The sequence below is a fragment of the Camelus ferus genome, chromosome 8, assembly GCF_009834535.1.
Source record: "Camelus ferus isolate YT-003-E chromosome 8, BCGSAC_Cfer_1.0, whole genome shotgun sequence".
In the NCBI taxonomy this organism is placed as follows: domain Eukaryota; kingdom Metazoa; phylum Chordata; class Mammalia; order Artiodactyla; family Camelidae; genus Camelus; species Camelus ferus.
In genome coordinates this window covers 51,846,432-51,855,296 of record NC_045703.1, presented here as the reverse complement: position 1 = coordinate 51,855,296, position 8,865 = coordinate 51,846,432, and the positions used below count along the sequence as shown (strand labels likewise).

The 8,865-nt window shown below is 40.0% G+C and overlaps 1 long non-coding RNA gene across 1 annotated transcript in view; it reads left to right on the top strand.

The window, feature by feature from the left end:
* Positions 1–22: 22 nt before the first annotated feature.
* LOC116665424 overlaps positions 23–8,865 on the top strand; it is a 32,934-nt gene continuing 24,091 nt past the window's right edge. Inside the window, exon 1 of the long non-coding RNA XR_004322023.1 lies at positions 23–188. This is a non-coding gene — a long non-coding RNA (uncharacterized LOC116665424). The remainder of the gene's footprint in view (positions 189–8,865) is intronic.

Sequence of the window (8,865 nt, the reverse complement as noted above, 5' to 3'; positions counted from 1 at the left end):
TCGGAAATGTAGTACCCCTTCCGGAAGCTGCCCCTCCCCCTCCACAAGCTGCCCCTCCCCCTCCGCGAGTGTACGGTCTCACGCACTACAGTTCCCAGCATGCCGTTCGAGCAACCTTGGAGGCGGAACCAGTGTCGCCATAGCAACTGTTCCGGATTGTTTCCAATGCATCGCTGGGATTTAGCAAGGTAAACCAACTTTAGCTTGGAAGGCAGCGTGAAAAACCATGATTCTGTTTAGCGACCCCCGAGGCTGAGTTCCTAAATGAAATTCTTTTTCTCCTATTATAAGTAGCTACTGTTAAGGCACTTGACAGACGTCTCTAAACCTCACTGCACTCTATGAGGTAGGTGTTAGAATCCCTGTTTTAGAAGTGAGGAATCTGACACTCACCAAGGGTAATAAATTCACGTCTCTCTGTCGCCGAGACAGTTACTCACTACACAAACTGCCTCTGAAGAAGGGATTGAGGGTTGAGAGAGAGAGAACTATCCTAAATAAAGGGAGAATCCATGTTTTTATTCCCTAGTCTGGATAGCCTTCCCCGTGTGTGGGTTGGGGGTGAGGAGGTTTTAGGTTCACAGACCGTTAGACTAAAGAGACTGGAGAGCACCACATACTTATCCCGCATTTGCTAATGAGAAAACTGTATCTAGAGATTTTATCAGTGTCGGAGGGGCAGAGCAAGGACGAACGCAGTTATCCTGGTTTCTAGTATGGGATCTTCATATACCGCCACCTCCCTCCATTTTTAAAACATTCTGAAATGTTTTAAAAAGAAAAACAGAGTAAATATTCGTGTACCCACTATCCAGAATGAACAGATCATACGTCTTGCCTTTTTATGTTTTTAAATGAAAGAAATAGAACATTACGGATAAAGCGGGTGCCACCTATTCTCAGTGCCACTCTGTTTCCCTTCGGAGGGGCAACTAAATTTGACATGCATCTTGCTAATCTAGGTTCTTGTACTTTCCCTATTACTATGTATTTGTAAACAATATATAGAATGCTTTGGGCTTTTGAAGTTTTACACAAATGCGATTATACTTTGTGTATTGATCTACAACTTGATTTCTCACCCAATTAATTCTATGTTTTTGAGATCTATCCACATTGATACAGATGGCTGGACTTCATTTGTCTTACCTATATAGTATTCTGTCAAATAGGCTTGCCACAAATTATTTGAGAATTCCCATAGTGATGGATGCTTGGGTTGTTTCCCATTTTACACCGTTACAAACAGTGCTGTAGGGTACAATCTTCTCAATATGTTTTCTCAGTGTCTTTTAACTCATCTCTGAATTGTCTTATCTGGATTAGCTGAGCTTGCAGCTTAAGGTCATAGTGAGTTATTGTAAGGAGTGGGCTACTGAAGATGGAGTGCCAGGAAGGCCTTCCTGAAAAGGCAACTCTGGGGGTTGAGATATGAATAAAAGACAAGAGCCAGCCTTGGGATATTTTGGGGGAAGAGCATCCTTGGACAAAGGATATGGTTAAACCACAGATCTTTAGGCACGATTGAGCTTGGCACGTTTGAGGAAGCAAGGGGTGGGTGTGGCTGGATTGTACTGATTTAGAAACAGAGCGCCATGAGATAGTTATAGAAGTACAATTTTGAGTGTGATTTCTTTTATTTGAAATCTAGAGTTATTGAAAGAAATATTGTCTTTGAGACTTACTATACTTTCCTTTATACTGCAGAAATCTCTGCTTCGGATTGTTAAGTGCACACCTTGTGTGAATTACTCTAATTACTTTCTTCCTAAAGACAGTCTGTATTTCCAGGATAGGAGCTGTGATCAACAAGACCACTCCTCTCCCCACTACTAACGTACTCTATAGGATATTTTCAAATATATTTTTTCTTATGGAAAATTTCAAACATATACCAAAGAAGACAGAATAATGTAATAAACCCCTATGTATCCATCATCTAGCTGTTGACTCATGGCCAATCTTGTTTCACTTATACCCCTCCCCTGACATTTTCCCCTCTCCAGTAATACATTGAAGCAAATCCAAGACATCACTGAATCCATAATATTTCAGTATGGATCCCTAATAGATTTTTAAAAACTTAACCACAAGATCACTATTATTTCTAAAACAGCAGTCGTTACTTAATATTATTACATATGTAGTCGGTGTTCAAATTTCCAATATCATCACAAGCATCATAATTTTTTTTTACATTTTATTGAATCAGAAATACTTTTCTGTGAAGTCCTCAGATGAGGAATGGGTTTGGAAGCCACTGTTGTACATCGTCATTTGTTGAGCTACAAACTTGCATCGTTTTTCCCGTGGAGGTGACACTCTAAAGGAAAAGGCAGGGATGTCAACCCGATACAAATGGCTTCTCTATCTCAGTTCCTGGAAAAGAGTCACCCCCTTATTGGTCCTTTGTGGTTCTTTAAGGAAGAGATTTTGGTTTTTGATTTTTTAACTTGGAAGCCTATTCATCATTTGCTAAGTATTCCTCCACCACCTTTTCCTCCCGTGCCAGAATGCCTAGGTCAAGGTAGATCAGATTCAACGCTGCTTTGCATGCCTGGCTTAGGAAACAGCTAGTAAAAAAGCCTTAAAGCAGAAATGAGCTTGTCATATTCAGGGGCCTGAAAGAATGCCAATCAGTGTGATGGTCTGGATTTCTAAGATGTGCATCTTAAGCATTAGTGGAGGGTCTCAAAATAAACACAGAGGTCTTTATAATTGTAAGTATCTTTTTGCTAACTGCTTTGAGTAAACAAACAATGGGTAAATAATAGACTTGAAAAGTTAGAGTTAGACATATACAAAATTCTCACATATATGGCCTTTGATGATTTTGTCTTCCTCAACAGGCCTTAAGTTCCTTGAGGGCAGATACTATGTTTTAATTTTTGTATCTTAAGACCATTGCATTGTACATTACATAGAACATGACGTAAGTTAGGTGCTCAATAAGTGTATGTGTTATGAATGAAATTCTCTGACTTTATTTATGAAAGTAAGTGATTCACATAATCTCTCTTTAACCCCCAAATCTATAGATCTAGGCCCAATCATAATGCCAGTCAGATGGCATCACTAATACCCAGGCAAGTGCTCTTTTTTTTCAGTTGGGCAATTTGTGTTTTGGTACCCAAGCCTTCACACCACGGGATCTGATGAAGGAACTAATCCTGAAGCTTAGCGAAATTGTTGCCTATTGCCTGAGTGATTATTTTAAAAACTTAATATTTGGTATAGTTTCAGTATGTGATTCCACAAAATTAATGTTTTAATTCAATTTCATATTCACACTTCCTTTTTAAGGCCACGAGTTGTTAACAAGATTAGGGAATGATTATGAGCAAGATATGAGGATGATTCAATCTTCCAATATCTTTTCTCCAAGTTCTTCTCATTGGAACATCCCAGCTTTCAAAGAAGGCTGTGTTTAGGCTTAACCAGAAAACAAAATGTACCACGGGCCAGCAAATTAGCGATACTGTATTACAATCCTTCCATCAGTTTTTTTCTCCTTTTGTTGAATTTTAGTTCAAGTAGCAGTATTATCATGGAGTACCACAAGATTGCTAAGAAATACCTGTAGGGATAGCTTGCAGAATAGTAGAAAAAAGACGAGGGAAGGAAGGAAGGGAAGAAGGAGGGAGGGAGGGAGGAAGGTAAAGAGCAAGAATGGCTCTCCTAACACTGTTTATATCTCTAACAAGGACATTTTAAAATGTTACTTAAAACTTAAGCTGTTACCACTCTGCCTTTTAAGGAGTTACCATAATGCCTGACAGTGGGGAAATGAATCTTTATTAAGGGGCAAGAAAAAGGATGAGATTCTAGGCAGGTGGCCCATGTGTGTCATAATACAATAATGAGAGTAGGATGTGCACAAGTGGGCAGGAAGCTGAATTTGGGAATATAAGGTTGAGAAAGTTGAATTTTTCTGTATAATAAAGTGGGAGAAATTGTCCACTGTCGGGGGAGCAGAGGGAGAAAGAGTCAAGATGGTGAGAAGAAGGACTTTAACAAAGAGCAATGAATTCAATTTATAATTGTTAGTGTGGCTCTAATTACGCACACACACACAAGTCCTCCATGTTTCTAAACATCAGAATACATGTCCTACAGGCTTTGTGTCGATGAATCATTATGGAAATCAAGGGACAAGTGTTGTATTGTGCATCTTCTGGAGATTTGGTAAAGGACAAGGGCAGTATGTATGAAACAGTAGAGTAGTCCATAACTGAGCTACATCACATGAAGCAGGAGCTTAGAGTCCAAGGTGAACGGGAAAATTACAAATCATAGTTTACCCTATAATCTTAGAAAGAGGGCAAGACATGACTTTTCCACCATATGAAGATTGGAGGTTTATACTAATTTCATTTTAACCTTGAAGGTTAAGGTACTTGGGATGACACCTGGTAATCCGCTGGTCTCTTCCACTGGTCTGTGAGCTACCTGAAGGAAGGAACTGGGTCTTATATAACTTTCTATTCCCAAGGTCTAGCATGGTGCCGGCATAGAATAGAAACTTAGAAAATGTTCATAAAAATGAGTGACTAATGAGGAGAAAACTAGAGTTATATGATGGCAAGTGGCAGAATGGTATTATTAATTAAATTAGGTGTTACCTTAACTCACATGACTAATTTTCAAATTAGAAATTACACTGATTCTTAGTCATACCTACCTCTGATCTCCAGGTGGCAGTATTATCTCATATTAAATTGCTTGAGACCGGGTTCCATTTAACTTTTGAGAAAAGAAAACATAAATGAATTAAAATAAACAATTCTGTTGCGTATTTCTGTAATTGTACAGAGCCAAAATAAGAAATAAAATATACTTACATGTGATTATAGATTTCTTCTCCAATTTGAAAACAAATGAGAATTACTGGTCGTTCTTTTTTTTTTTTTTTTTTTTAACATTTTTATTGATTTATAATCATTTTACAATGTTGTGTCAAATTCCAGTGTAGAGCACAATTTTTCAGTTATACATGAACATATATATATATTCATTGTCACATTTTTTTCTCTGTGAGCAACCATAAGATCTTTTGTATATTTCCCTGTGCTATACAGTATAATCTTGTTTGTCTATTCTACATTTTGAAATCCCAGTCTATCCCTTCCCACCCCCCACCCCCGTGGTCATTCTTTAATTCAAGCAGTTTCCAAAACTTTGATGGTAAATACAAATTGGTGTACTTTGTTTACAGAACACATGTTATTTCCTTAAAGTATGGAAACTCTGCATGTGTGTGTGTGTGTGTGTGTGAGAGAGAGAGAGAGAGAGAGCAGTAATATGTCCAGATAATTCATTTCCAACAAATAAAGTGACCAGATTAAATACAGGATGATCAATTAAATTTGAATTTCCGATAAACCAAAAATACTCTGCCTGGTCATCTGTATTTTGCTTTGCTAAATCTGGCAATCTTACCAACAGATATTTTGTGGTTGTCATTAATTCCAAAATAAACAGAACTCCCCCAGGTCTACAGGGCCCAGCGGTGTTCCCTTCGGAGGGATGAAAAGGAAGTAGTTTGGTAGGGTCGGCTTCCTTGTTGTAAGTCTAACTCTGCTGTTCCCTGTACTCTGCCTCTGCCGATCAGAGTGCCCCAGCTGAGTAACTTATCTTCAGGAAACTGACCCTGCGAGCAAGGGTAGATGGTAGAGCCTAAATTGAGTCTGGTTGCAAAAACCAAACCGTAAATAAGCAAGGAGATTCTAAACCCCATCAGCTCTGATTTATACTTTTCAGAGGTGCCTGAGCCACAGCAGCTGTGGCAACAGAAATAGGTGAATTGCTTGTGAAATAAATCCTGTTTCAAAAAAGTAAAGGATTTTCTGGTAAATTAATTCCGATGTCATAGTTTTATGTACATCTGCATCTTTAATATAAGCATTCCCTATCTTCCAGATAAAATGCACTTCAAAATGTCACTTATAAATCTTTCTGAATTTAAAATAAGTTTTTTCATAGAAACAACACTGAGTGGTAGTCACATCTTCAGGTTTCCTAGTAAGAGTATATTTAATTATGGGACTGAACCACTGCATTTTTAGTTAAAAACAGGTTTTCTTTTAAAAGTTGTTATGATAACAATATTTTAAAGAGTGAGAAATAAAAAAGTTTTTAAACTTTGAATATTCATGTTGGAAGAAGTATTGGTAACCCATGTTTATTTTGCTCCTGCTCTGTCCCAGAAGCCATTCTAAGTAACTGAAATGAGTTAATCCATTTAATCCTCATAGTAACCCTAGGAGGTAGATTTTCTTATGATCCCACGTTACAGATGAGGAAAGCGGGGCAAGGGTTAAACAGCTGCCCAAAGTGACACAGCTAGGAAGTAACAGAACTGGGGCTTGGGCCAGCCCACAGCCGCATCAGGCACTGCACAGCACGGCTGCGTGGGCGTACTGAAAGAGGTCAGTGAGCCCCGGGAGAAGATTCGGAAGGGGACATCTGATGACCATCCAGGAGTGGACACTGCATTGTTCACTGAGCCTCGAAAAGTTCAAAGGGAAGGGGCTGGTCTTCGCCCTAAGTGAGGTGTATTTTGTATACTGCTTCTGTGCTTACCAACCAGAATGGAGCTGTTATGGTGTTTATAGGTGCAACAAAGAATGTCAGAAAGAGGAAGAAAGATTTACCTGAGGTAACTGGATGAGAGTTAATGGGAGGTGGAAGAGAATTAAGGAGTATACATGTGTAGGCATGACAAAGAAGTTTCTGGAGCGGAAGTAACTGAGCTGAGACCTGAGAATAAAAGTCAAAGGGAGATGAATTTGACTTTGCATAATTATCTACATGAAAAGAAAAGGGGAAGTGGGAGAGATGTTGCCCTGAATTACTGCTGACTCTGTGTAACTCGCTCGGAGTTGTGATAACCTGAGGTGGTTCACACAGGACCCAGCTGTGGCCAGCGCACTTCCCAAAGGCCTTGCTCAGGGTGACAGTCTCTCATGTGCTAAAGGAAGAGCCAAACTCCAGTCCCCACTTAGTTGCCTTCAGACACTGTCCACTTTTTATCCTCTCCCACAGAGATGAGAGGTGGGAGGCTGGAGGGGAAAGAATCCCAGACTTAACTGTTTGGGGAACAGCCTTCTGACTCAGCCACCTGACTAGTTGGATGACCTTTGGTCCCTGTTTCCTAAGCTGTGAAAACAGGCATGATTTTATCCACTTTGTGATGTCAGCACCCAGCAAATATTAGCGCTGATCCTGTTTAATCCTCTCTGTGGGGTAGGTATCATTCCCATTTTGCAGAGGTGGAAAAGGGGGCTCAGAGAGGTTAAGGTTCTTGTCCAGAAGCACACGAGTGCGAGTGCAGGGGTGGAGATGGGCACCCCTGTCGTTTAACCCTAACTGCTGTTGCTCTTTCGTCTGCAGCGCTGCCTGCGGTAGAAAATGCAACCCCTGAAACAAAATGGATTACTCCCCCCACCCGGAGTGAAAATAAAATAGAGCCTTTTTCTACGTCAGTCCTGATAAATAGGAAAAATAAATAAATAAAACCCAGAAATATTTTTTCCTAAGATGACAAAAATGGAAGGGTTTTTAAAAGCAAAATATACTGTTTATGTGCCTTCAAAAAACTTTCAAATTATGAATTAGTAGATACTTGTAGCCTTCATTCAGTATAGTAATTTTTATTTTTAAATTATTCTTTATTACACAAATAATATAAGCTTATGCATTCAACATGGATTTATTGAGCATCTACTGTATGGCAAATATTTTTCTAGGCTCAGTGAACAATACGGACAAAAATCCCCATTCTTACGGATGTAAGCATGGCAGATTATAAAAATAGCTATAATAACCAAATCACTTCTGTGGAATAGAAGGAATAAGTATGTGGAAAAACAGACCTGGGAAAGGGAGTAGGGTTGTGAGGACAGTTGCAGTTTTAGATAGGAAGGTACAGGAAGGCCTAATTGAGCAGGTAAATTCTGAAAAAAGACTTGAAGAAAGGAAGGGGATGAGTCATGAGAAAATCTGGAACCAGTGCAACGGCATAAGGTGGGAGCACGCTTGGTATGTAACGACCAGTAGAGGGAGGGGTCAAACTGGCTTGAGAGGGCTGAGCATGGGAAAGGGCAAGAAGTGATGAGGTGGGAAAAGGAAGACTGTGGATGGGAGGGCGGGAAGGAGGTGGGGATTGTATGGGGCCTGGTGGGCCATTTTTAGGGTTTGGTTTTTTTTTCCCTTTGAGAAACAGAAGCATCTGGAGAGTTTTGAACAGAGGAGTGACATGATCAAGCCTACGTTTTGATAGATCACTACCTCAGGCTGCTGTTGGGAATAGACTGTGGGAGTAAAAAGGGAAAACAGGGAAACCAGTTTGGAGATCACAGGTAACCCATGTGCGAGATGATGGTGCCTGGGCCAGAGTGGCAGCTGTGAAGGTGAGAAGTGGTCAAAACCTAGATCCATTTTGAAGGTAAAACTGACAAGAGATTTACTGAGAGGTTGGATATGGGGTGTGGGACAATGAGTCAAGAATCAACTCCCAAGTTTTTGGCCTGAGCAACTGCAGGGAAGGATTTGCCATTGACTAAGATGGGAGGGCGTGTGTGTTGGAAGCCAAGGATGGCAGGAAGCTCATTTTGAGATATGTTTGAAATGATGTTTAGACATTCAGGTGGAGATGTTGAGTAAGCAGTTGTATATTTAAGTCTGGAGCTCTGGTTTAGCCTGGATATATAAATTTGCTTAGCCTATAGTTGGTATCAAAAGCCATGAGACTCGATGAGATCACCATGGGTATGCAGAGAGAGAAAACTCCTGAGGACTGAGCTGTGGGAAAAGAGGTCCTGGCAAAATTAGAAAATCAAGACAGAAAATACTAGACAAGGAGAA